The sequence below is a fragment of the Adiantum capillus-veneris genome, chromosome 18, assembly GCF_014529385.1.
Source record: "Adiantum capillus-veneris isolate H3 chromosome 18, ASM1452938v2, whole genome shotgun sequence".
In the NCBI taxonomy this organism is placed as follows: domain Eukaryota; kingdom Viridiplantae; phylum Streptophyta; class Polypodiopsida; order Polypodiales; family Pteridaceae; genus Adiantum; species Adiantum capillus-veneris.
Genome location: NC_140948.1, coordinates 118,234,579 through 118,259,332, shown reverse-complemented (window position 1 = coordinate 118,259,332; position 24,754 = coordinate 118,234,579). Strand labels below are relative to the sequence as shown.

The following is a 24,754-nucleotide window of genomic DNA, read 5'->3' as shown; positions in this document are numbered from 1 at the left end:
GTCTACCTTTTTGGTAAGGAAAAAATATTTCTCATCACATCTAGAAAAAAAGACAAGGCTAATAAATTGAATTTGGATGTGTGTGTGTGCGCGTGCGCGCCTGCGTGCTCCTATTTTGGACACCATCGAGGTGCAAAAGCTTGAAGCCCCATTTACCAAAGATATATTGAATGCTGCTTTAAAGGCTCTTGGAAAGTGGAAAGAACCAGGTTAGTTTCAAAATATGGATTTGTTCCAAGGTGTCAGATAAATGATAATATAGCTAATACCCTCATAGCCATTGTATATATGAAGTGCACAGAGCAAATGTTCTCATTTTGCAGATTGATGTAGCTAAACCTTTCAATTCTGTACATTGGGATTTCATCTCTCAAACCATGCTGACATTGAGATTTGGTCCTAAGCTTGTGCAAGTAATTTGTAGATCCGTTTGTCAAAGCTGCCTGCTAAGTGCTTTGCTCTATGCCATAGCTACTCATTTGTTGTTAATATTCCTGGACAAATTAGCACATGCTGGTAGAGGTATCTGCCTGTTTCTGCCTTCAGTCTCACCCGCATGTTACTAGCATGCTCATCCCTCCCAGCTATATGTATCAGAGGCTGTAGCTCCTCCCTGAATAAGACTACCACTCCTCGTGAACCTCGTCCTCTGTGCTTTGATCGAGTCTCATGTCTTGTCTCCCATCTATATCCGCTCACATGTGGCATGGACTGCCCCGGGGCTTGATGTGTCTCAGAGTAGAAAATGATGTCCCTCCCTGTGAAACTATCCTCAAAGGCCCCTATATCAAGGGGCAAAGATCCATTACAATTCCATGTAGCCAATTTGAGTGTGGTCCCACGGGTCTCGTGGTGTCATGCGGGGCGCCTCTCCAAAATAACCACTCGTCCATCCCCGTAGAAGGCCACTTTTCCCTTCTCTCGGTCTGTCATTATCTTGGGCATAACTTCTTTCATATGAGCAAGTTGTGAGAGTGTGAGATCATCTCCAAGGAATATGCCCGTTTTCTTTAGTGTAGGACGCTTTTTCAAGAAGTCCTTTGCCTCCATGGATGGGAAACGCATGATTAGAGCTCTCTCCTTTGAAGTCTCCCCATTTCCTTTTGTCTTCTTCCCTACCCTCCATGCCTTTGTATGAGTATCCTCAGTACCCATCATGCACAGAAGTTCTTTGACATCCCCTGCCACATCATCTCGGTCTTTTAGACCGGTTACTCGTACATGCAGAGCTCTAGTCTTCCTTCACTGCTCTTCTTCTAAAGTCATGTTGATGATTGTAGGAGTGGGGATAGATGTGGTTTCTTTCCCTTTCTCTTTCTTAGCGACTTCTATCCATTTCTTGGCCTCATCTAGATGCCATCTTCTGTGTCCTCGTGATCACATCCATCCACGAAGACGTCTTTGCCACATTCTGTTTCTCTTCCTCTTTGATTTTCTCTATCACCAAGGGCTGGAATTCACCTTCCTCTAGTCCACTGCTTGCTCTATAAGCAAGCTCTCGCTTGAGGGCTGAGACCTCTTCTTTGAGTGCTTGTGAATCCTCCTTAAGTGCTTGTATAGCTGTGCGCAGGTCGTGTTTCTCTTGCTTCCATTGCGCGCCATCATTGAGGAACATTTGAGTAGGGTTGGCCTTCTCCTTCCACCATCCTTCCATCTCTGCTTTCCATTCCTTCATTCATCTCCCTTTCCACTTGTGTTATCCGCTTGTTTGTAAGCATGAAGGTTGCCTTCGTACGGGACTTGCAAACTGGTGAAGCGCTAGTGACCTCCATCATAACAGTCCCTGTTGCGCAGGCCCTCAGTTTTGCTCGTGTTTAGTAACACTGCTGAATATTGATGGGGTTTGGCTGCTCCAATCCGCACTGGCTAAACAGAATGCGATGGATGGAAACAGTGGAGCGATGACTGATACTGAGGTTGGACAGCTGCAAACAGAGGACCAGGTGTTGTTGGAGCTCCACGCAATGGGCTGGTTAGGCCGGATGCGCAAGGGGTTGAAGTGATGTCCCATGCCAGAGCTGTTGCGAAGTGTGAGAAATGAAATGAAATGTTATATTAATGCCTTCAAAAGACCAAAGTGACCTATGAGACCAAAAAGTTACAATGTGGTGAATTTGATACAAAGTTAGAGTAACAAGATGACAAAATGACAGAATGACAAAATAAAATACTATGGAATCCTAAACTAAACTGCTAGGTGTAAACTAAGCAGCTAGCTGGGATAGCTAGATCACAAGAGATCCAACATCGGTCGCTGGCGGATCTCATCAATCTCCTACATGGTCAATAGTCTGATTGGGCGTCGTGCATGAGAGAGAGCTTCTAGAGTTTCACGCGATGGGTTGGCTGTAGCACCTCACGCACACACACACACACACACACACACACACACACACAAATGAAATGAAATGAAATGTTATATTAACGTCTTCAAAAGGCCAAAATGACCTATGAGACCAAAAAGTTACAATTGGTGAATCTGATACCATGTCTGAGTACGGAATTCACACACACAGAGAGAGAAATGAAATGAAATGAAATGTTATATTAACATCTTCAAAAGGCCATAATGACCTATGAGACCTGAAAGTTACAAAGTGGTGGATCTGATACAGAGTCAGAGTAACAAAATAACCTAACAACAGTACAAAACAAAGATATATACGATGGGGTCCTAAGTAGGTAGGTCGGTGTGAGCCAAGCAATAACTAAGCAAAAAATGGGCGGCTTGTTGGGATAGCAAAATCACAAGAAATCTAGCATCGGTCGTTGGCGAATTTCATCAATTTCCTCCATGGTTAGTAGTCTGACCGGGCGTCGTGCATGCCTGGCCAGCGTGCTCCGAATTTTCTGTCGTAGCCTTCGTCGATGCTGGGTAGTTCTTCGCAGTCGCGGGCGCCTGGATTTCCCCAGTTCAATCGCTCGGTCAATCAGTGTGCCTCTGGTGTGGGACGAGGGGGAGCTCCGCTGTGGGAGTGGCTCTCGTGGTTGTCCCTGTCTGCTCTGAAGAAGTCTGTGATCCGCTTTTGAGACTGGCTAGCCTCGCCATTCATTAGGCTATCTTTGTGTCTGCGCAGCTCGAGTAAGAACAAACCCAGACATCTCTGGTCTTTGTATCCCATGACTCTTGAGAGTGGTCCAAAACCCTCTCTGAACAAGCAATGGAAGCGGCCTCGTATCTCGTAGTAGACGGGGCAGCGGCATGTATAGTGTAGCTCTGTCTCCGGTTCCATGTTACACAAGGGGCATGTCCTGTCGTCTGCTGGTACTCCGCTGTATCTCCCAATCTCAATCTACAATTGGTGAGAAGGTGTGCGTAACTGGCCAATAGCACATCGTATCCCATGAGACAAGTGGGTATCCATGTATCTGGGTCTCGCCACAAAACCATCTTCCGTAAGCTAGAGAAGGTGGTCTCTATAGAAAGCCATCTTCGTGCCCAATTCTTGGGCTGGTTGTATCCATGTCCTCCTGGTGTCTAGCTAGGTCAGGTCTTGGCGGATGAGCTTGGTGATCTCTGACTGTGTAAGAGTGAGAGATGGTGCATCCAATGAGTAATGGAATGGTGGCAGCCTGTCTATGCTGAACCCATGTGCCTAAAACCATGATGTCATCTCCCCATACCAGCATGTTGTATCTCCTTGTATGGCTAACTGTCGAGAGCATTCAAGTGCTATGTGAGCATATCTGTCTCTAGGAAGTCCCCATGTGCGGTTTATGAAAGAGACTGATCTGGTGAGTGCCTCCACCACTAGTGGGGGGGCTGCTAGCTCCGCTCGGATAATGGCCCGTGGTACTGATGCCTTGGCTCTAATGAGCCGCGAGATCATAGAGACGAGAGGTTTCTCCATGTTCCCCTATCCGTATGAGCGACCTGGCCTCCCGTGGTGATCCAGTGAAGGTCCCCATATCTCGGTTCCATAGAGCAATGTTGAAGCCACCAAGGTGTCAAAGAGCCATAGCTTTGTCCGGGGTTCTTGAAACTGAACCTGCGAACACATCCTCTCCAATCTACCCAATGCTGCGTGGGCTCTAGTAAGTCTGGTCTCCGCTGCTCTTCTGAGTGAGAATGCAGGTCTGCTAAAAACCACTCCGAGGTAAGGGTAAGCGTCTGTGTACTCCACAGTCTCCTGGCCGTATGTGAATGTAGGTGCTGACCTCCTGATCCACTGTGGGGTGGTATTAAACACCATAACCTTGGTTTTACCCAGGTTGACAGACAAACCACGTTCGTGGGCCAACGTATGCAAAACATCCAATTGACGTTGCATTCCCTCTGGGGATTCAGAGATCAACACTATGTCATCAGCATATAACAAAAGTGGGATCCATGTCCCTGCCAACTGAGCACCTTTATTCCCATCGCTGTCAATGTAGTCAGAAACCTCATCCACATACATACTGAAAAGAGTAGGAGAGAGCGAGCAGCCCTGCTTCACTCCAATAGTGGAGTGAACCGGTGTAGAAAGTCCCTCCGGGGTGCGTACATGCCCTACTACTGATCTATACAATGCCACGATCTCGCGAATGAGTTCTGTCGGTACTCCCATTTCCTGTAATCTGCGCATCAGTCTAGCTCTGGGTACCGTGTCGAAAGCTTTGCGGAAGTCCACAAAGCTACAATAGATCCGTTTCCCATGAGATCTGCCTTCCTCGATGATGGCCCAGAGTGTTAGGATATGGTCAAGAGTAGAGATGCCTCTCCTGAATCCTGCCTGCCCAATTGCACGTATTCCTTCCCTCTCTGCCCATCTACTTAGCTGTTGCTCAAGAATGGATGCATACAACCGTGCCAGTGGGTGCCCAATCATAATAGTGCGATAATTCCCAGGCTCCATGGGGTCTCCTGATTTGAAGTTAGGTATTATCGTAGATAGGCTCCAAGTGTCCGGTAGGCCCTCACATATGGCACGGTTAAACATAACTGCTAGAAGCTCTGCTAGTAGGTCTTTCGCATGCATCAAATGCTCAGCGACTAGTCCCTCATGATCATATGCTCTCCCAGTCTTCATCCTGTCAATAGCTTTCTTCACCATTTCAGCGGTGAAAAAGGCACATGCGTGTGGGCATGGATCGGGGGGGTTGGGGAGGGGCGGCTGTCCAGGTACTGTGTAGAAAGATGATGCGTACTGACCCCAGGTCTCTGTGGAGGAAATAGCGGGGGGGGGGGGGGGGGGGGGGGGACTGCTCATGAAAGAGCCGCCACGCCTCATGCGAGTCCTGGCTCAAGAATAGCTGATATAGATCTTGCTCGAGTCCGAGCCAGAAAAGCCCTCTTGTTTCGCCGCACCAGGCGTCGGAAGTCAATTTGTGACTGTCTGTGAGTGACGTCCCCCAATAGCACCTTCCTCTGAAGTTTGGTTCTGGTCTGGCGGCACTCCTCATCGTACCAGCTGTTCTGAGGCATGCTCTCTGATCGGCGGTTCTGCTCAGGTTGGGTGTGTGGGTATGCCTCTGCTGTTGCCTCATGTAATGTATGTGTCAGTATAGTAGTTAGCTCCTCCAGAGGTCGCCCCGGGTTCTCAGTGCATAGGCGTGTGTAGATTCCGTCCATGTATACAGAATCCGTCTCCCGTGTGAATGTGTAGCGAGTAGGGGCTGCTACTCGTGGCCTGTGTGCTACACTGAACTGGAAGGAGATGGTCATTGACACCAGAGCATGATCCACTGCCACCCCGACTGGTCTGGGCCCAACTGTGAGATCCTGGATACGAGAGATGAGATTCGGTTGTGCCATGACATAGTCCACCGTGTTGGCTCCATGTCTGTGTGGGAAGCATGTAAAACCTCCCGCAGCAGGAAATCTCTGTAGGCCGTTCAAGATGGCCAATCCATGTGCAGTGCCCATGTCTATCAGGTGTCGCCCATACTCAATATATTCCATATCGTGTGATAGTTTGGAAAGGCCCGTCTCTACCACATCTAGCTCTCTTAACATCTCCTCTGAAGTATCATAAAACACTGCCTGGTGATGGGCAGTCCTAGCATTGAAGTCCCCGAGGATGATAATGTCACCGTCCCTAGAGAACTCTCATATGTCATCATCCAAAATAGAGAAAGGGGACTGTCCTCTGGGTGGTGCATAAACTGATGTACTCGGGGGGAAGTAACAAATAGCTAGATAAAGGTATCTGCCTGTCTCTGCTTTCAGTCTCACCCACATGTACCTAGCCTGCTCGTCCCTGCGGGTTATATGTATTAGTGGTTGCAGATCCTCTCTAAATAACACTACCACTCCTCCCGAGCCTCGTCCTCTGTGCTCTGAGCGTGTCTCTTGTCTATAGGCTGTCTCCCAACTGTATCCACTGATGTGAGGCATGGATTGCCCAGAGGTAATGGATTATTGGAAGATGATGTCTCTTCCAGTAAAGCTATCCTCAAAAGCGCCCACATCAAGATGCATAGATCCATTGCAGTTCCAGGCAGCTACTTTGAGTGTGGTCCCATAAGTCTCGCACCGTCATGTGGAGTGTCGCTCAAGTATTACCACTTTTCCGTCTCGGTAAAAAGCGATCTTGCCTTTTCCCCTTGCCGCTCTAATCTCCGGCATTACTTCCTGCATATGAGCGATCTGCGAGAGGGTGAGATCATCCCCGAGAAAGATGCCAGTCTCTTTAAGACTTGGTCTTTTCTTCAAAAATGACTTCTTTGCTTCCATCGAGGGAAAACGGAGGATGTGCTCTTTCTTTTGAGGTTTCTCCACTGCCTCCATTTTTCTTTATGTTGCCCACTCTCCATTCCCTTGTGTGTGTCGGCTCATGAATCCCCATCAAGGCTGTGAGTTCTTTTACTTCTTCGTCCACATTGCCTTTGTGTTTTGAGACCGCAAATTCTCACATGTAAATCGCGCACCCTTCTCCTCTGCTCCTCCTCTAGTGTCTGGTTAATGATGTTGTTGGGTGTGGACGTGGGCGTTATCTCCTTGTCTTTTCCTTTCTTGGCCACCTTGATCCATTTCTCGGCTTCGTCCGCCTTCTGTTGGGTTTTGGTAAGAACATCCACCCAAGAAGTCGTCATTTCTTTGTGTTGTTCTTCTCCCTCTTTGATGGCCCGTACTTGTTCCTTATTTCTTCGATTACTGAGGGTTGCAGTTCGCCCTCTTCCAGTGTGTTTCTTGATTGGGCTTCGGCGAGTTCTTTCTTGAGTGACGCGATCTCTTCCTCTTGGGTCGTCACTCGGTCTTCCAGTGTGGTTATCTTGCTCTCTTGGATCAGCACACGTCCTTCGAGCATGTTTATTGTGCCCCAGAGATATGCGGTTCATCTTGGTAATGGTCTCCGTCATTTCCTCTTTGCATTTTTGAATGGCATCCTCTAGGGGGTCGGCTTTATCGTTCGTCTTCCTCACGCTTGATCGCCGTCCGCAAGGGGGTTAGATGTACGTGTTCACCCACCTTAGCAGCGAGCGCGGCAGTTGGGCGTGTGGGGGAGTCGTCCGCAAGGGAGTCGCTAGATGCACGTGTGCACCCACACTAGCGGCCGTCTCGGCGAGTGGTGGAGCGCGAGGCGGTACGGCCCGGGGGAGATAGCGGTAGTTACAGATTGGAGAGAGAGAAGGGGGGGTTGGGGGGGGGGGCGAAAGTATGGTAGAGAGAGTGGGGGAAAGGGGGGCGGGCGAGAAAAAAATAAAATAAAAAATTTTACTCCCTACGCGTAGAGGATGGACATCCTACGCGTGAAAGAAAAAAGGGGGGGGGTGGGGGGGGGGGGGGGGGAGAGACAATCTATGCGTAGGAGAGGGGGGGGGGGAGACATATTACACGCAGAATTTGGGGGGCTAGGGCAGCGTGTAGTGGGCGGGGGGGGGGGGGGGGGGGGGAGAGCGCATGAGCGGGTGCACAGCAGGGCGCCATGGGGGTGCAGTGCGCGAGCAGGGCAGGGCAGCGGGCGCGCGGGTGCAGGGCAGGGCGGGCGCGAGGGTGCAGCGCAGGCAGCCGGGGCGCGAGGGGCAAGGCGGGCGCGAGCAGGGCAGGGCAGCGGGGGGGGGGGGGGGCAGGGCGGGCGCGAGGGTGCAGCGGGGAGAGAGAGAGAGAGAGAGAGAGAGAGAGAGAGAGAGAGAGAGAGAGAGAGAGAGAGAGAGAGAGAGAGAGAGAGAGAGAGAGAGAGAGAAATGAAATGTTATATTAACGTCTTCAAAAGGCCAAAGTGACCTATGAGACCAGAAACTTACAATGCGGTGTATCTGATACAAAGTCAGATTAACAAAATAAATTAAACTAAACTAGTATAACAAAATATAAATACGCAGGATCCTAAACTAAGCAGTACAATGTGAAGACAATATGGGAGGGGAGTAGAGATCCATCTTCATCTGCACTTTGGACGACGAAAGAGTATGGCTTGAATCCTTTGCCGTAGCATCCTTCGAAATTGTGTAGCTCCTCTTCTCCCTCGGGGTCGTCTAGATCTCCCTAGCTCCAATGCTCGGTCTATGAGAATGCCAGTAGTGCAGGTAGACCTCTCCACCGCCGTTGGCTGCTCCTCTGTCTGTTCTTCTGGGTGTACACAGAGAGAGAGAAATGAAATGAAATGTTATATTAACGTCTTCAAAAGGCCATAGTGACCTATGAGACCAGAAAGTTACAAGGTGGTGGATCTGATACAAAGTCAAAGTAACGAAAATAACCTAACAACAGTACAAAACAAAGATATATACTATGGGATCCTAGGTTGGTCGATGTGAGCTAAGCAAAAGACTAAGCAAAAATGGGCGGTTTATTACAAAAAATCTAGCATTGGTCGTTGGCGAATCTCATCAATTTCCTCCAAGGTTAGTAGTCTGACCGGGCGTCGTGCATGCCTGGCCAGCGTGCTCCGAATCTTTTGACGTAGCCTCCGTCGGTGCTGTGTAGTCCTTCGCAGTCGTGGGCGCCTGGATTTCCCCAGTTCAATCGCTCGGTTGATCAATGTGCCGCTGGCGTGAGACGAGGGGGAGCTATGCTGTGGGAGTGGCTCTTGTGGCTGTCCTGAGAGAGAGAGAGAGAGAGAGAGAGAGAGAGAGAGAGAGAGAGAGAGAGAGAGAGAGAGAGAGAGAGAGAGAGAGAGAGAGAGAGAGAGAGAGAGAGAGAGAGAGAGAGAGAGAGAGAGAGAGAGAGAGAGAGAGATGAAATGAAATGATATATTAACGTCTACAAAAGGCCAAAATGACCTATGAGACCAACTGATTACAATGATGAGTCTAGTACCAAGTCTGGGTACAAACAAAGAAAACTACAAACAAAGAACCGATCTAAGAGTGCTACCGACTCCTATGGTATCATGCCACAATGGTACAAAATGGGGATAAGTGTCACCATGATATAATATGCAGTAGCATGAGGCCTATCCTGATCGAAACTCTGGGTGTCGTGCTAGAATCCTATGGATCCTCTGTCGCAATCTCCGTCGGTGCTGCGTGGCTCCCCTCCTTAGTCGTGGTCGTCTCGATCTCCCCAACTCTATAGCTCGGTCAATGAGAGTACCGTTGGTGTGTGTATGGGTGGGACCGAGCTTTGTGATGGTGGTGTCCCCTTTGGCTCTGTGGTACTCAGACTGAAGAAATCTGAGATGCGTCTCTGGGGCTGTCTCTGTCTTTGCCCTCTCAATAGAGCGTCTCTACGTCTCTGTATCTCAAGTAGAAATAATCCGAGACATCTTTGATCCTGATATCTCATGACTCTATCTAACGAGTCAAAACCATCTCTGAATAAACAATGAAAGCGTCCCCGTATCTCATAGTAGACTGTGCAATGACATATGTAGTGAAACTCTGTCTCTGGCTCTGCATGGTATAACTGACATATCCTACTGTCTGCTGGTATGCCTCTGAATCTACCTGTCTCAATCCCAAGCTGGTGTGAACATGTGCGAATCTGGCCTATGGCACATCGTAACCCATGAGATAGATGTGTGTCCATGTATCTGGGCCGTGTGACAAATCCGTCTGTCGTGAGTTGAAGAAGATGCTCTCTATAGAAAGCCCTCTTCGTACCCAACTCCCGTGATGGCTCTATCCATGTCCTCTTGCTATCAAGCTGGATAAGATCCTGCCGAATGAGTCTAGTAGTCTCCATCCGTGTAAGAGCCAAAGATGGTGCATCAAGAGAATACTGGAAAGGGGGCAGCTTGTCCATGCTGAAACCATGCCTCTGAAACCATGAGCTCATCTGTGCATACCAACATGATGTATCTCCCTGTAATGCCAGCTGTCTGGATGACTCAACAGCAAGCCTAGCATACCTGTCCCTGGTGGTGTCCAATAAGCTGTGTACAAATGATACTGATCTAGTGAGTGCCTCAACCTCCATGGGTGGGGCAGCCAGCTCCGCACGTATGATGTCATGTGGAACTGAGGCCTTGGCTCTAATCAACCTAGAAATCATAGATATCAAGGGTCTCTCCATATTACTCCATCCAGCACTGTCAACAGATGGTCCCCAAACCTGAACCCCATAGTGCATAACTGAAGCGACCAAAGTGTGGAAAAGCCAGAGCTTTGTTCGAGGTTCCTGGAACTAAACCTGCGAACAAATCCTCTCTGAACCGCCTAGGGCTGCATAGGCACGAGTGAATCTAGTGTCTGCTGCCACTTTCAGTGTGAACCTCCGTCCACTAATGACCACCCCAAGATATGTGTATGCATCAGTGTACTCCATACTGTCTTGCCCATATGTGAATGTAGGTGCTGATCTCCTAACCCACTGTGGCGTGGTATTAAATACCATGACCTTGGTTTTACCAAGGTTGACAGACAATCCACTATCCCCTGCAAAACTATGCAATGCGTCCAAATGTCTCTGCATACCCTTTGGTGAGTCTGATATCAACACGATATCGTCAGCATACAATAAAAGAGGGATCCATGTCCCCACAAGCTGAGCGCCTCTATCTCCTCCTCTGTTAATATAATCAGAGACCTCATCAACATACATACCAAATAAAGTAGAGGACAATGGGCATCCCTGTTTCACTCCGATAGTGGAGTGAACTATGTCAGATATCCCCTCTGATGTGCGTACGTGACCCATCACTGAGCTGTACAATGCCATAATCCCCCATATCAGCTCTGTGGGTACCCCCAATTCCATAAGTCGACGCATCAATCTGGCCCTCAGTACTATGTCAAAAGCTTTGCGGCAGTCCACAAAGCCGCAGTATATCCGTCTACCATGTGCTCGACCCTCCTCAATGATAGCTCTGAGTGTAAAGACATGATCTAGTGTGGAGAAACCCCTTTTGAAACCAGCCTGCCCAGGTGCCCGTATGCCCATAGTTTCTGCCCATTTGCTCAACCTATGCTCAAGGATGGATGCATACAACCGTGCCAATGTGTGTCCTACCATGATAGTACGGTAGTTCCCCGGCACAGTGGGGTCTCCTGTCTTGAAGATAGGTACAATAGTAGATAATCTCCAAGACTCAGGAAAGCCCTCACACATGACACGGTTGAATAACCGTGCAAGCATCTCTGCCAACAAATCCCCAGCATGTATAATGTGCTCTGCTACCAAACCCTCATGATCCTGTGCCCGTCTGGTCTTCATCCTGTCAATGGCCTCCTTTACCATGTCAGTGGTAAAGAAGGTGCTCGTTGCCGGACATGGCTGTGGTGGATCTGGTAGTGGTGGTTGTCCAGGTACAATGTATAAAGATGCTGCATACTGCCCCCATATCTCTGTAGAAGTAATCATTGGTGGGGGAGACTACTCATGGAATAAACGCCAAGCCTCTCCTGAATCTCTACTAAGGAAGAGCTGATATAAATCTTGCTCCATCTGGACCAAGAAAGCTCGCTTCTTCCGTCGCACTAGTCGTCGTGTAGCAATACGAGACTGTCTATAGGTGATCACTCCCAATGCAAGCTCCCGTTGTATCTGAGCTCTCCTCTGTCGACACTCCTCATCATACCAGCTATTCTGAGGCATATGCCCAGAACTACGTCTCTGACCAGGCTGAGTGTGTGGGTATGCCTCTGTCGCTGCCCCATGCAATGTCACTGTTAGCATAGATGTGATCTCCTCCACTGTGTATACTGGCTCTGATGTGCATAAAAGCCTACGTATCTCCTCTGCATAGACTGAGTCAGTCGCTGGTGTAAAAGTATAGCGTGGATGTCTACCACCCCGTGAGGCCTGAGATGTATTGTACCCAAAGGAGACTGATAATGTCAAAAGTGCATGATCTACTGCTATCCCAACAGGCTTGGGCCCCACTGTGAAATCCTGAATGTGAGAGATAAAGCTCGGATGTGTCAGAACATAGTCTACAGTACTGGACCCATGTCTGTGTGGAAAACAAGTAAAACCTGTAGACGATGGGAAAGTCGGTAAGCCATTCAGTATGGCTAAACTGTGAGTAGTTGTCATCTCCCTCAGGTATCTCCCATACTCTGTATGCTCTCTGTCGTGTGAGCATCTCTCAAGCCCCATCTCCTCTGGCTCTAGCTCTCTGAGCATCTCCTCTGAGGTGTCATAGAAGACCGTCTGTGAGCTACCTGTACGTGCATTGAAATCCCCCAAAAGTATGATGTCTCCATCCCTGGAGAACTCCCAGATATCATCATCAAGTACAGAGTAAGGAGACTGTCCTCTAGGTGAAGCATATACTGAAGTGCTGGGAGGAAAATAGTATATGGCGATGTACAAGAAAGGTCCAGTCTTTGCCCTCAGCCTCACCCACAAGTATCTGGCCTGATCATCTCTCCGAACTATGTGCAGTAGTGGTTGGAGCTCCTCTCTGAAAAGAACTGCTATACCTCCTGATCCTCTAGTCCCATGCGCAGATCTAGTGCATGTCATGCACAGATATATGCGGCATCAATTGTCCTGGAGCCTGATGAGTCTCGGAGTAGAAGACAATGTCTCTGTCTCTGAAGCTATCCTCAAAGGCCCCCACATCAAGTCTATACGAACCATTACAGTTCCAAACCGCTATCCTGAGAGTGGTCCCATAGGTCTCGCACCGTCATGTAGAGCGGTGCTTTGTAATCACTACTCGTCCATTTCTGTAGAAGGCTAACTTTCCCTTCTCCCTTGCTGCTATAATCTCCGGCATGACCTCTCTCATATGTGCAAGTTGTGAGAGCGTAAGATCATCTCCTAAAAAGATACCTGTTTTCTTGAGGGTTGGCCTCTTCTTTAAAAAGTCTTTCTTTTCTTCCATGGAGGGAAAGCGCAAAATGAGAGCCCGTTCTTTTGAACTCTCCCCATTACCTTCACTCTTCTTGCCCACTCTCCAAGCTTGTGTGTGCGAGGGCTTCTCCACCCCCATCATTGACATGAGGCTCTTCATCTCTTGGTCCACCTTATCTGAATCTTTTAGGCCGGTCACTCTTACGTGTAGAGCGCGTACCCTTCTTCGTTGTTCCTCTCCTAGTGTCTTGTTGATGATGTCGGGTGTAGTCCGAATGTCCTTGCCCTTTCCCTTCTTGACAACTTCAATCCACTTTTCAGCCTCTTCCATCTTCTTTTGCGTTTTGGAGAGAACCTGCACCCATATGGTCTTCTTTTCTCCTTCCTCCTTTATTTCTTTGACTTGTGCTCGTATACTATTCAGCTCATCTATTATTGATGGCTGAATTTCTCCATCTTCAAGGCGTCCTCCCTCTTTGGTTTCATCGAGTTCCTTCCGAAGGGCTGAGATGCTACCTTTTAGAGCTTGAATTTCATCTCGGAACTCCTTGCGCTCTAGTTCCCTCGCCTGTTCCTCCCTCTTTTTCCATTCAAGAATTAAGTTCTTCTCTTTCTTCCACTCATCCATGTGAGCTTTCCATTCTTTCAACTCCCTTTCAATGAGAGAGATGAAAAATTGAAATGAAATGTTACATTAATGTCTTCAAAAGGCCAAAGTGACCTATGAGACCAGAAAGTTACAATGTGGTGGATCTGATACAAAGTCAGAGTAACAAGATGACAAAATGACAAAATGACAAAATAAAATATTATGGAATCCTAGACTGCTCGGTGTGGACTTTTAGCTAGCTGGGATAGGTAGATCATAGGAGATCAAGCATCGGTCGCTGGCGGATCTCATCAATCTCCTCCATGGTCAGTAGTCTGACCGGGCCTTGTGCATGTCGAGCCAAAGTGACTTGGATCCTCTGATGCAGCCTCTGTCGATGTTGTGTAGTCCTCCGCAGTCGTGGGCGTCTGGATCTCCCCAACTCAGTCGCTCGTTCGATTAGTATGCCTCTGGTGTAAAGCGACGAGCTCTGCTGTGGTAGTATCTCCTCCGGGTGTCCAGTGGCAGCTCTAAAGAAGTCTGTGATCTGTCTATGAGACTGGCTAATCTTTCCTCTCATCAGGCCCTCTCTCTGTGTCTGCGTAGCTCGAGCAAAAACAAACCCAGGCATCTCTGATCCTCGTACCGCATGACTCTAGAGAATGGTCCAACGCACTCTATGCCTCTGGTGTAAAGCGACGAGCTCTGCTGTGGTAGTATCTCCTCCGGGTGTCCAGTGGCAGCTCTAAAGAAGTCTGTGATCTGTCTATGAGACTGGCTAATCTTTCCTCTCATCAGGCCCTCTCTCTGTGTCTGCGTAGCTCGAGCAAAAACAAACCCAGGCATCTCTGATCCTCGTACCGCATGACTCTAGAGAATGGTCCAACGCACTCTCTGAACAAGCAATGGAAGCGGCCTCGTATCTCGTAGTAGACGGGGCAGTGGCATGTGTAGTGCAACTCTGTCTCAGGCTCGATGTAACACAGGGGGCATGTCCTGGCCTCTCCTGGTACTCCGCTGTATCTCCCAGTCTCGATCCGCAGCTGGTTTGAAGATGTGCGTATCTGGCCAATAGCACATCGCACCCCATGAGACGGGTGAGTGTCCATGTATCTGGGCCTCGTCACAAAACCATCCTCTGTAAGCTGGAGGAGATGCTCTCTGTAGAAAGCCATCTTCGTGCCTAGCTCCTGTACTGGCTGTATCCATGTCCTCTTGGTGTCTAGCTAGGTCAAGTCCTGGCGAATGAGCCTGGTGATCTCGGACTGTGTAAGAGTCAGAGAGGGCGCATCCAATGAGTAATCTATGCTGAAACCATGCGCCTGAAACCATGACGTCATCTCCCCATACCAGCATGTTGTATCTCCGTGCACGGCTAACTGTCGAGAGGACTCAAGTGCAAGGTGTGCATATCTGTCTCTGTGGAGTTCCCACATGCGGCGTATGAAGGAGACCAATCTTGTGAGCACCTCAACCACCAGTGGGGAGGCAGCTAGCTCTGGTCATATAATAGCACGTGGTACTGAAGTCTTGGCCCTAATGAGCCGCGAGATCATAGAGACCAGAGGCTTCTGCATGTCCCCCCATCCATCACTTCGGCTGTCCTCCCGTGATGGTCCAGTGAAGGTCCCCAAATCTCAGCTCCATAGAGCAATACAGAAGCCACCAAAGTCTCAAAGAGCTAGAGCTTTGTCCGAGGCTCCTGAAACTGGACCTGTGAACACATCCTTTCCAATTTACCCAATGCTGCATGGGCTCTGGTCAATCAAGTCTCTGCTGCCCTCCTCAGTGAAAATGCTGGCCCACTGAAAACCACTCCAAGGTAAGTGTAAGCATCTGTATACTCCACCTCCTGTCCGTATGTGAAAGCGGGCGCTGACCTCCTCATCCACTGTGAGGTGGTATTAAATACCATGACCTTTGTTTTGCTAAGGTTGACGGACAAACCACTTTCTTGGGCAAACCTATGCAAAGCATCCAGGTGACGTTGCATCCCCTCCGGAGAGTCAGAGATCAAAACAATATCATCAGCATATAACAGTAGTGGAATCCATGTCCCCGCCAGCTGTACACCTCTATCACCATCTCTCTCAATGTAGTCAGAAACCTCATCTACATACATACCGAATAGAATAGGAGAGAGCGGGCAGCCCTGCTTCACCCCAACAGTGGAGTAAACTGGTGTGGATAGACCCTCTGGAGTGCGTACATGCCCCACTACTGACCTGTATAATGCCATGACCCCCAAATGAGCTCTGTGGGTACGCCCATGTGCTGTAATTTGCGCATCAATCTCGCTCTGGGCACTGTGTCAAATGCTTTACGGAAATCCACAAAGCTGCAATAGATCCATCTCCCACGCGATCTACCTCCTCAATGATGGCTCTGAGTGTGAAGATATGGTCAAGAGTAGAAAAACCCCTCCTGAAACCTGCCTGCCCAGCTGCGCGCATCCCGTCCCTCTCTGCCCATCTTCTCAACTTCTGCTGAAGAATAGATGCGTACAACCGTGCTAGTGTGTGTCCAATCATGATGGTGCGATAGTTCCCAGGCTCCATAGTGTCTCTCGACTTGAAGATAGGTACAATAGTAGATAGGCTCCAGGTATCAGGCAAGCCCTCACACATGGCACGGTTAAACATAACTGCTAGAAGCTCTGCTAGTAAATCTCTGGCATGGATGAAATGCTCAGCCACTAAGCCATCATGATCATATGCTCTCCGAGTCTTCATCCTGTCAATGGCCTTCCTCAGCATCTCAGCGGTGAAAAAAACACGTGTGTGGGCATTGATCGGGGGGGCTGGGAAGGGGAGGCTGCTCATGAACTGTGTACAAAGATGATGGATAGTGGCCCCAAGCCTCTGTAGAAGTGATGGCATGTGGGGAGGACTGTTCATGAAAGAGCCTCAACGCCTCACGTGAGTCCTGACTCAAGAATAACTGGTATAGATCCTGCTCTAGGCGAGCTAGGAATGCCCTCTTCTTCTGCCGCGCTAGGCGTCGGAAGTCAATCTGTGACTGCCGATGAGTGATGTTCCCCAAAAGCACCTCCGTCTGAAGTCTAGTTCTAGTGTCCTGACATTCCTCATCATACCAACTGTTCTGGGGCATGCTCCCTGAACGGCGTCTCTGCTCAGGCTGGGTATGTGGGTATGCCTCTGCTGCTGCATCATGTAGTGTCTGTGTCAGTATAGTAGTAAGCTCCTCCAGAGGTCGCCCTGGTTTCTCTGTGCATAGGCGTCTGTAGATCCCATCTATGTATACAGAGTCCGTCTCCCGCATGAAGGTGTAGCGAGTAGGGGTGCTGCCCGTAGCCTGTGTGCTACACTAAACTGGAAAGAAATGGTCAGCGATATAAGAGCATGATCCACTGCCACATCAACAGGTCTGGGTCCAACCGTGAGGTCCTGAATACTAGAGATGAGGCTTGGTTGTGCCATGACATAGTCCACTGTGCTGGCTCCATGTCTGTGTGGGAAGCATGTGAAACCTCCAGAAGCAGGAACCTCTGCAGGCCATTCAAGATGGCCAGTCCATTTGCGGTGCTCATATCTATCAGGTGTCGTCCATACTAAGTATGTTCCGCATCGTGTGATAGTATGGACAGGCCCGTCTCTACACCATCTAGCTCTCTCATCATCTCCTCTGAAGTATCATTAAACACTGTCTGGTGATGGGCAGTCCTAGCATTGAAGTCCCCTAGAATGATAATGTCACCATCTCTAGAGAACTCCCATATGTCATCATCCAAAATAGAAAAGGGGGACTGTCCTCTAGGTGATGCATAGCCTGACGTACTCGGGGGAAAGTAGCAAATAGCAATGTAGAGATATCTGCCTGTCTTTGCTTTCAATCTCACCCACATCTACCTAGCCTACTCATCCCTACGGGCTATATGTATCAATGGCTGCAAGTGCTCTCTAAATAACACTGCCACACCCCCCGAGCCCCGTTCTCTGTGTTCTGAGCGTGTCTCCTGTCTGTAAGCTGTCTCCCATCTGTATCCACTGATGTGAGGCATGGATTGCCCAGGGGCCTCGTGTGTCTCAGAGTAGAAGATGATGTCTCTTCCAGTAAACCTATCCTCAAAAGCACCCACATCAAGACGCATGGATCCATTACAGTTCCAGGCAGCCACTTTGAGTGTAGTCCCATAAGTCTCGCACCGTCATGTGGAGCGTCGCTCCAGTATTACTACTCTTCCATCTCGGTAAAAGGCAAGCTTGCCTTTTCCCCTTGCTGCTCTAATCTCTGGCATTACTTCCTGCATATGAGCAATCTGCGAGAGGGTAAGATCATCCTCGAGAAAAATGCCCGTCTCTTTAAGAGTTGGCCTTTTCTTCAAGGACTTTTTCGCTTGGAGGGAAAACGGAGGATGAGTGGCCTTTCTTTCGAGGTTTCCCCACTACTTCCATTTTTCTTTATGTTGCCCACTCTCCAAGCTTTTCTGTGCATCGGCTCATGAACCCCCATCAAGGCCATGAGTTCTTTTACCTCTTCATCCACATTGCCTTTGTCTTTAAGACCGCAGATTCTCACATGTAAAGCGTGCACACGTCTTCTTTGCTCCTCCGCTAGTGTCTGATTAATGATAGTGGGTGTGGACGTGGACGTTGTCTCTTTGCCTTTTTCTTTCTTGGCCACCTCGATCCAATTCTCGGCTTCATCCGCCTTCTGCTGAGTTTTGGTAAGAACATCCACCCAAGAAGTCGTCATCTCTTTGTGTTGCTCTTCTCCCTCTTTGATGGCCCGTACTTGCTCCTTGATAGTGTTGATTTCTTCAATTACTGAGGGTCGCAGTTCGCCCTCTTCCAGTGTGCTGCTTGATCGTGCTTGTGCGAGATCTTTCTTGAGTGACGCAGTCTCTTCGTCCTGAGTCGTCACTCGGTCTTCCAATGCGTTTATCTTGCTTTCTTGGATCAGGACGCGTCCTTCCTGCATTTTTATTGAGCCCAATAGATTGCGGTTCATCTTGGTAATAGTCTCTGTCATTTCCTCTTTGCACTTTTGAATGGCATTCTCTAGGGGGTCGGCTTTATCACTCAGCTTCCTCATGCTTAATCACTGTTCGGAAAATAGCCACTAAGCGTACATATGCATCCACACTAAGCATACATTGTCTCTCGCATCAAGCATACATCCGCATCAAGCATTCCACTGCGTGTAAAGGTACAAGCACAGCCCACTGCGGGCGTCAGCCTTAAAACAAAAATAATGGGGGGCCTTGCGCCCAAAGTCCTGGTCTGCTCTTGTTCTAGCACCTGTAGGAGAATCGGCCTTACTGATTTTTGTGATTTTTCGGTGGGCAGTGCTTTCTGCAGGGGAAATCAAATAATTAAAGCAAAGCAGAGCAAAGCAATGCCATGCAATTTTCAATTGATTTGTGTTTTAATGCCATGGGCGATGGCGACCTTTAGGGCGAGGACGAGGAAAAAAGGAAAAAGAGAAAAAAATAGGAAAACGGGGGGGGGGGGGGGGGGGGGGGTGAGGGGCAAGAGGTGAGGGCGAGGGGCGAGTGGCGAGGGCTAGGGGCGAGGTACAAGGGGCGGGGGTGCAAGGCGAGCTGGTGCAGGCCAGGACGAGTGCGAGGAGGTGCAAGGCGAGCGGGTGCAATCCAGGACGAGGGTGAGCAGGTGCAGGGCCCGCGGGTGCATGGTAGGCGAGGGGCGAGGGCTAGGGGGGCCAGGTGGGTGCAAAGCGAGCGGGTGCAGACCAGGACGAGGGCGAGCAGGTGGAGAGAGAGAGAGAGAGAGAGAGAGAGAGAGAGAGAGAGAGAGAGAGAGAGAGAGAGAGAGAGAGAGAGAGAGAGAGAGAGAGAGATGATTTGGAGTCCCCTTGCAAGGATCTGCATGGCATAACTGACATATCCTACTGCCTGCTGGTATACCTTTGAATCTACCTGTCTCAATCCCAAGCTGGTGTAAAGATGAACGAATCTGGCCTCAGGCACATCGTAACCCATGAGATAGATGTGTGTCCTTGTAGCTGGGCCGTTTGACAAATCCGTCTGTTGTGAGTTGGAGAAGATGCTCTCTATAGAAAGCCCTCTTCGTACCCAACTCCCGTGATGGCTCTATCCATGTCCTCTTGCTGTCAACATGGATAAGATCCTGCCGAATGAGTAGTAGTCTCCATCCGTGTGAGAGCCAAAGATGTTGCATCAAGAGAATACTGGAAAGGGGGCAGCCTGTCCATGCTGAAACCATGCCTCTGAAACCATGAGCTCATCTGTGCATACCAACATGATGTATCGCCCTGTAATGCCAGCTGTCTGGATAACTCAAGAGCAAGCCTAGCATACCTGTCCCCGGTGGTGTCCCATAAGCTGTGTACAAATGATATTGATTAGTGAGTGCCTCAACCTCCATGGGTGGGGCAGCCAGCTCCGCACGTATGATGTCATGTGGAACTGAGGCCTTGGCTCTAATGAGCCTAGAAATCATAGATATCAAGGGTCTCTCCATATTACTCCATCCAGAGAGAGAGAAATGAAATAAAATGAAATGTTATATTAACGTCTTCAAAAGGCCAAAATGACCTATGAGACCAAAGCGTTACAATGTGGTGAATCTGATACAAAGCCAGAGTAACAAAATGAAATGACAAAATGATAAGATAAAAGTACTATGGGATCCTAAACTGGTAGGTGTGAACTAAGCAGCTAGCTGGGATAGCTAAATCACAAGTCACGAGAGAGAGAGAGAGAGAGAGAGAGAGAGAGAGAGAGAGAGAGAGAGAGAGAGAGAGAGAGAGAGAGAGAGAGAGAGAGAGAGAGAGAGCTTTATTAACGTCTTCGAAAGGCCGAACTCGACCTATGAGACAATATCATATACATGTGTTGATGCTCTCGGCATCGGAAAATAAAAAAAGGTACAAACTGAAATGAGCCTATACTACGCAAAATGGTGTGGTAGGGTGGTGCCTGTGGTGTACAATGTATAGTGTGGGTCCTCGTGTCGAGGTGTACTCACGCATCATCAGGCTCAACTAGGGACTGCAAGGTGATACCACCATGAGATGATAGGGAGGGTATCTAAAAACAAGCATCATATGTATGGTAGAGAATGTGGTACATCGGTGGTGGCATGTTCAGGTATCTCTGGAATGCTGGATCCCTTGGTGCTGGTACATGAATCTGCTCTAGATACTGATGGTGTAGAGCTAGTATCCTCGAGATCTCCCTCTGGTGACACCCATGTGTCCTGTATCCTGGGAGCCTCGGTCTCCGACGTGCCCTCTGAGACTCTGCTTGCAGAAGGGTAAGCCCTCTACTCTGTGTAGGTAGTGTGGGGGGGTCTGGCCCTGCTCGTCGGAAAAACTGTGTGATGGTAGTCTGTGTCCTGCTATCCTGACTCTTGCTTGGCTGTAACAACTGCTCTCGAACCTCCAAAGCCGCAAGCAGGAACTGGCCAAACCTCCTCTGCTCTCGGCCTATCATATGCTGCTGTAATGAGTCTCCAATGCCATATCTCTCTCTCAGCTCTGTATACGCTGGGCATCTCATGACAAAATGCTCCTCACTCTCCACCTCCGTATGGCAGATCCGGCATGTACGCTCCTCTCGTGGTATGCCTCTGGCTCTGCCACTCTCAATCTCTAGCTGATGTGATGACACTCGTAGCTGGCCAATGCTGACCCGAAGTCGGTGTGGCATGTACTCCTGCATGTATAATGGAATCTCAATGAATCCCTGCTCTGAGAACCTCAGAAAATGCTCATAGTAATATAGCATTTTAGGAGGTAGGGTGTTTGTGAGCCTGCGCCATGTCCTCTGAATATATGTATGCCATATCTCCTGTCTGATGACCCTATTCCGCTCAGCGCGTGAGAGGGAATAGGTCGGGGCCTGGGTGTCATACTGGAGTGGTGGTAGTCTATCGATATCAAAATCGTGCTGAGCTAGCCAATCTCTTGTCTGGGCATACCGTGAGCTAGTGTCCCCTGCCTGTGCCATCTCTCTAGATGCAATGAAGGCTCTATGAGAGATCCTATCTGGATCCATATCTTTGAATCTGTGAAGAAGGCAAACAGTCTGAAAGAGTGCCTCTACCAACATCGGTGGTGCAGCCAGCTCAGCTCTAATAATGTCATGTGGAACTCATGGCTTGCTGCGAATCATCTTGGAGATCATAATAATCTGTGGCCTCTCTATCTGTGTCCATACTGAGTCTGCCAGTCCCGGTCCCCAAATGGCCTAGGCATACATGAGTGCAGGTGTGACCAGTGTGTCAAAGAGCCACCCCTTCGTCCGGGGCTCCTGGAAGTGGGCCTAGTGGCACTGTCTCTGCATCAGAGCTAGTGATGCGTATCCTCTGGTAAGTCTATCTCTGGCTGCTTGTGTGTTGGAGAAGGTCCCTCATGGTGCGGTGAATGTAACCCTCAGATACACATATGAGCATGCCACCTCTATATCCCCTCCAGCTACTGTAAATCTACTGTGTCGGCGAATCTGAGCCGATGTATGAAATATGAGAACCTTGGTCTTGCCAAGGTTCACCGTGAGTCCTCTCTGTGAGCAGAAATCATCCAGGGCCTGCAAATGTAGTTGTAGTCCCTCTGCCGTCTCTGATATCAGGACAATATCATCTGCATATAAGAGTATGTGTACAGTAGTCCCTGCAATATCCACACCCTCTCCACCCCTGTGCAAGATGAAGTCTACAATCTCGTCAATGTATAGACCAAAGAGTGTAGTTGATAGGGGGCAACCTTGTTTCACACCAATGGTGCTCACAAGGGTGTCAGATAATCCACCCGGGCATCTCACTCTGCCAGATACATGGTCATACAATGCATAGATCCCCCATGCCATCTCCTCTCCAATCCCAAGCGCAGCCAGACGTCTGAAAAGTCTCTCTCTAGGTACTGTGTCAAATGCTTTGCGGAAGTCCACGAAGTAGCAATATAATCTGCTCGTCCTCACCCGTGTCTGGTCGATCAGACAACGAAGGGTGAAGATATGATCAATAGTAGATAAAGCTCGGCGGAAGCCTGCCTGTCCTGGCGTCCTCATGCCCTCTCCCTCTGCTAAAGAACTGAGCTCCTCCTGTAAAACCGCGCCATATAGTTTGGCCAGGATAGGACCAATCATGATAGTGCGATATGTGCTAGGATCCATGGCATCCCCAGATTTGTGGATAGGCACGAAGGTGTGCTCTGTCCACGACTCTGGGAATCCGTCTGAAAGCGCGCGGTTGAAGAGGTGGGCAATGAGTGGTGCCAATGCATCACAGCCATATATAAGATGCTCTGCCTGTAGGCCTGCCTGATCTCTAGCCCTCCGATGCTGTAGAGAGAGAGAGAGAGAGAGAGAGAGAGAGAGAGAGAGAGAGAGAGAGAGAGAGAGGAATGTGAAGAGTGGCCTTAGGATGCTTATCTCGCTGCTAGACAGACAGAGCTCACGAAGGAAATTCGTCGCGTACAGGAGGCTAGGTCTGAGTTCACTCATCATGCTTCAGTATCTCATTGGATAGCTAAAGCTGATCGAATGAATAAAGCCTTCTTCGCTACGCATAAAGAGCGTCCTCCTGGCACCACCCTTCGGACTTTGTGCGATGCTCAGGGGACACTTCATATGCATCCTGATGTTATTCTTGATATGTCTGCAGATTATTTTGAGGCATTGTTCACCTCTTATGTATGTATTACTGAGGGTTTACTTGCCCGTGAGCAGATTTGGCATCACACCCGACGCCGTTGTACACACTATGGCCGAGATCTTGTTGGCACCCTTCACACTTGCAGAGCTTCATGCTGCTATTGAGAGTCTCGATCCATCCTCCTGCCCAGGAGAGGATGGCCTGACTAGAGGTTTCTTTTTGACTTATTGGGATGTATTGCATATACCACTGCTTTGCGTTTGTGAGGACATCGTTGCATCAATATATATGCATCCGGATCTTTGCTCAGGTCTCATATCTCTTATTCCGAAAGGGGGTGACATCGCTCAGCTCCGCCAGTGGAGACCTATTACCCTACTCCCTTCGGTCTATAAGATACTAGCGTTACTGATCAGCCATCGCTTGCGACCGTTCTTACCAGATATTATTCATACTTCTCAGACAGGCTTTGTCATAGATCGATGCATACTGGATAATATCTTCACTTTTTATGAGGCAGTAGAGTGGGCCAGAACATCTTCTGAACCTCTCGCTTTTTTCATCCTTGACTTCGAGAAACCATATGATCGTGCTGAGTGGGACATTCTCGAAGGATCATTAGCCCGGATGGGTTTCCCTTCGAGATGGATCACAGCCATTTCCGCTCTCTTTAGGACTGCCAGCAGTGCTATTACTATTGGTGGTCGTGTCAGTCGCAGTTTTGAGCTTTCTCGATCTGTCCGTCAGGGATGTCCTTTAGCAGCATATCTGTATCTATTTGTCGGAGAGACTGTCTGATTTTCTTCGTGCTCAGAGTCATGCATTTCGTGGCTTGACCATGCCAGTACCTTCAGCTCTGGACCTTATCGATCAGGAGTTTGCTGATGACACTATGCTGATGTTGCGCTATTTGCTAGTAGCTCTTGATGCCATGCGGGAGGCCTTGGAGGTTTTCTCCATTGCCAGTGGTGCACGCATTAACTTGCATAAATCCTATGGGTTACTGGTTTGCAGTGATGACATACCTACTTGGGGGGTAGCTGATGGTTTCACATGGCTGCAGCCGGGTGAGACATGCAGATAACTGGGCTTTCAGGTTGGATTTGACGTTTCCTCGTAGCAGCAGTTTGCACCCGTACTACAGTCTATTCGCAGGAAGCTATGTCATTGGTCTTCTCGTCATCTGTCATTGGTTGGCCGTGCTTTGGTCGCCAACCAGGTTATTCTGGCTACAGTATGGTATACAGCCTCTTGTTGGATGCTACATTCTGGAGTGATAGCTCAGTTCGCAGACTAGTGCGGAACTTTTTATGGAGTGGCACATATGGGACTACTCATACTCGTGCTCGAGTTCGTTGGTCCACGATTATTCGTCCTAGGTCAGAGGGAGGCCTTGGCATTATTGATCTAGAATTACAGAGCCGCGCCCTTCTTACCAAGCTTATTGTTCGCGGTCTT

The 24,754-nt window shown here is 49.1% G+C and overlaps 1 protein-coding gene across 4 annotated transcripts in view; it reads left to right on the top strand.

The window, feature by feature from the left end:
• The window catches only part of LOC147436281 (Zinc finger, C3HC4 type (RING finger) family protein), a 219,056-nt gene that overhangs the window by 119,892 nt on the left and 74,410 nt on the right, over positions 1-24,754 (top strand). The gene's annotated exons all lie outside the window — the stretch shown is intronic.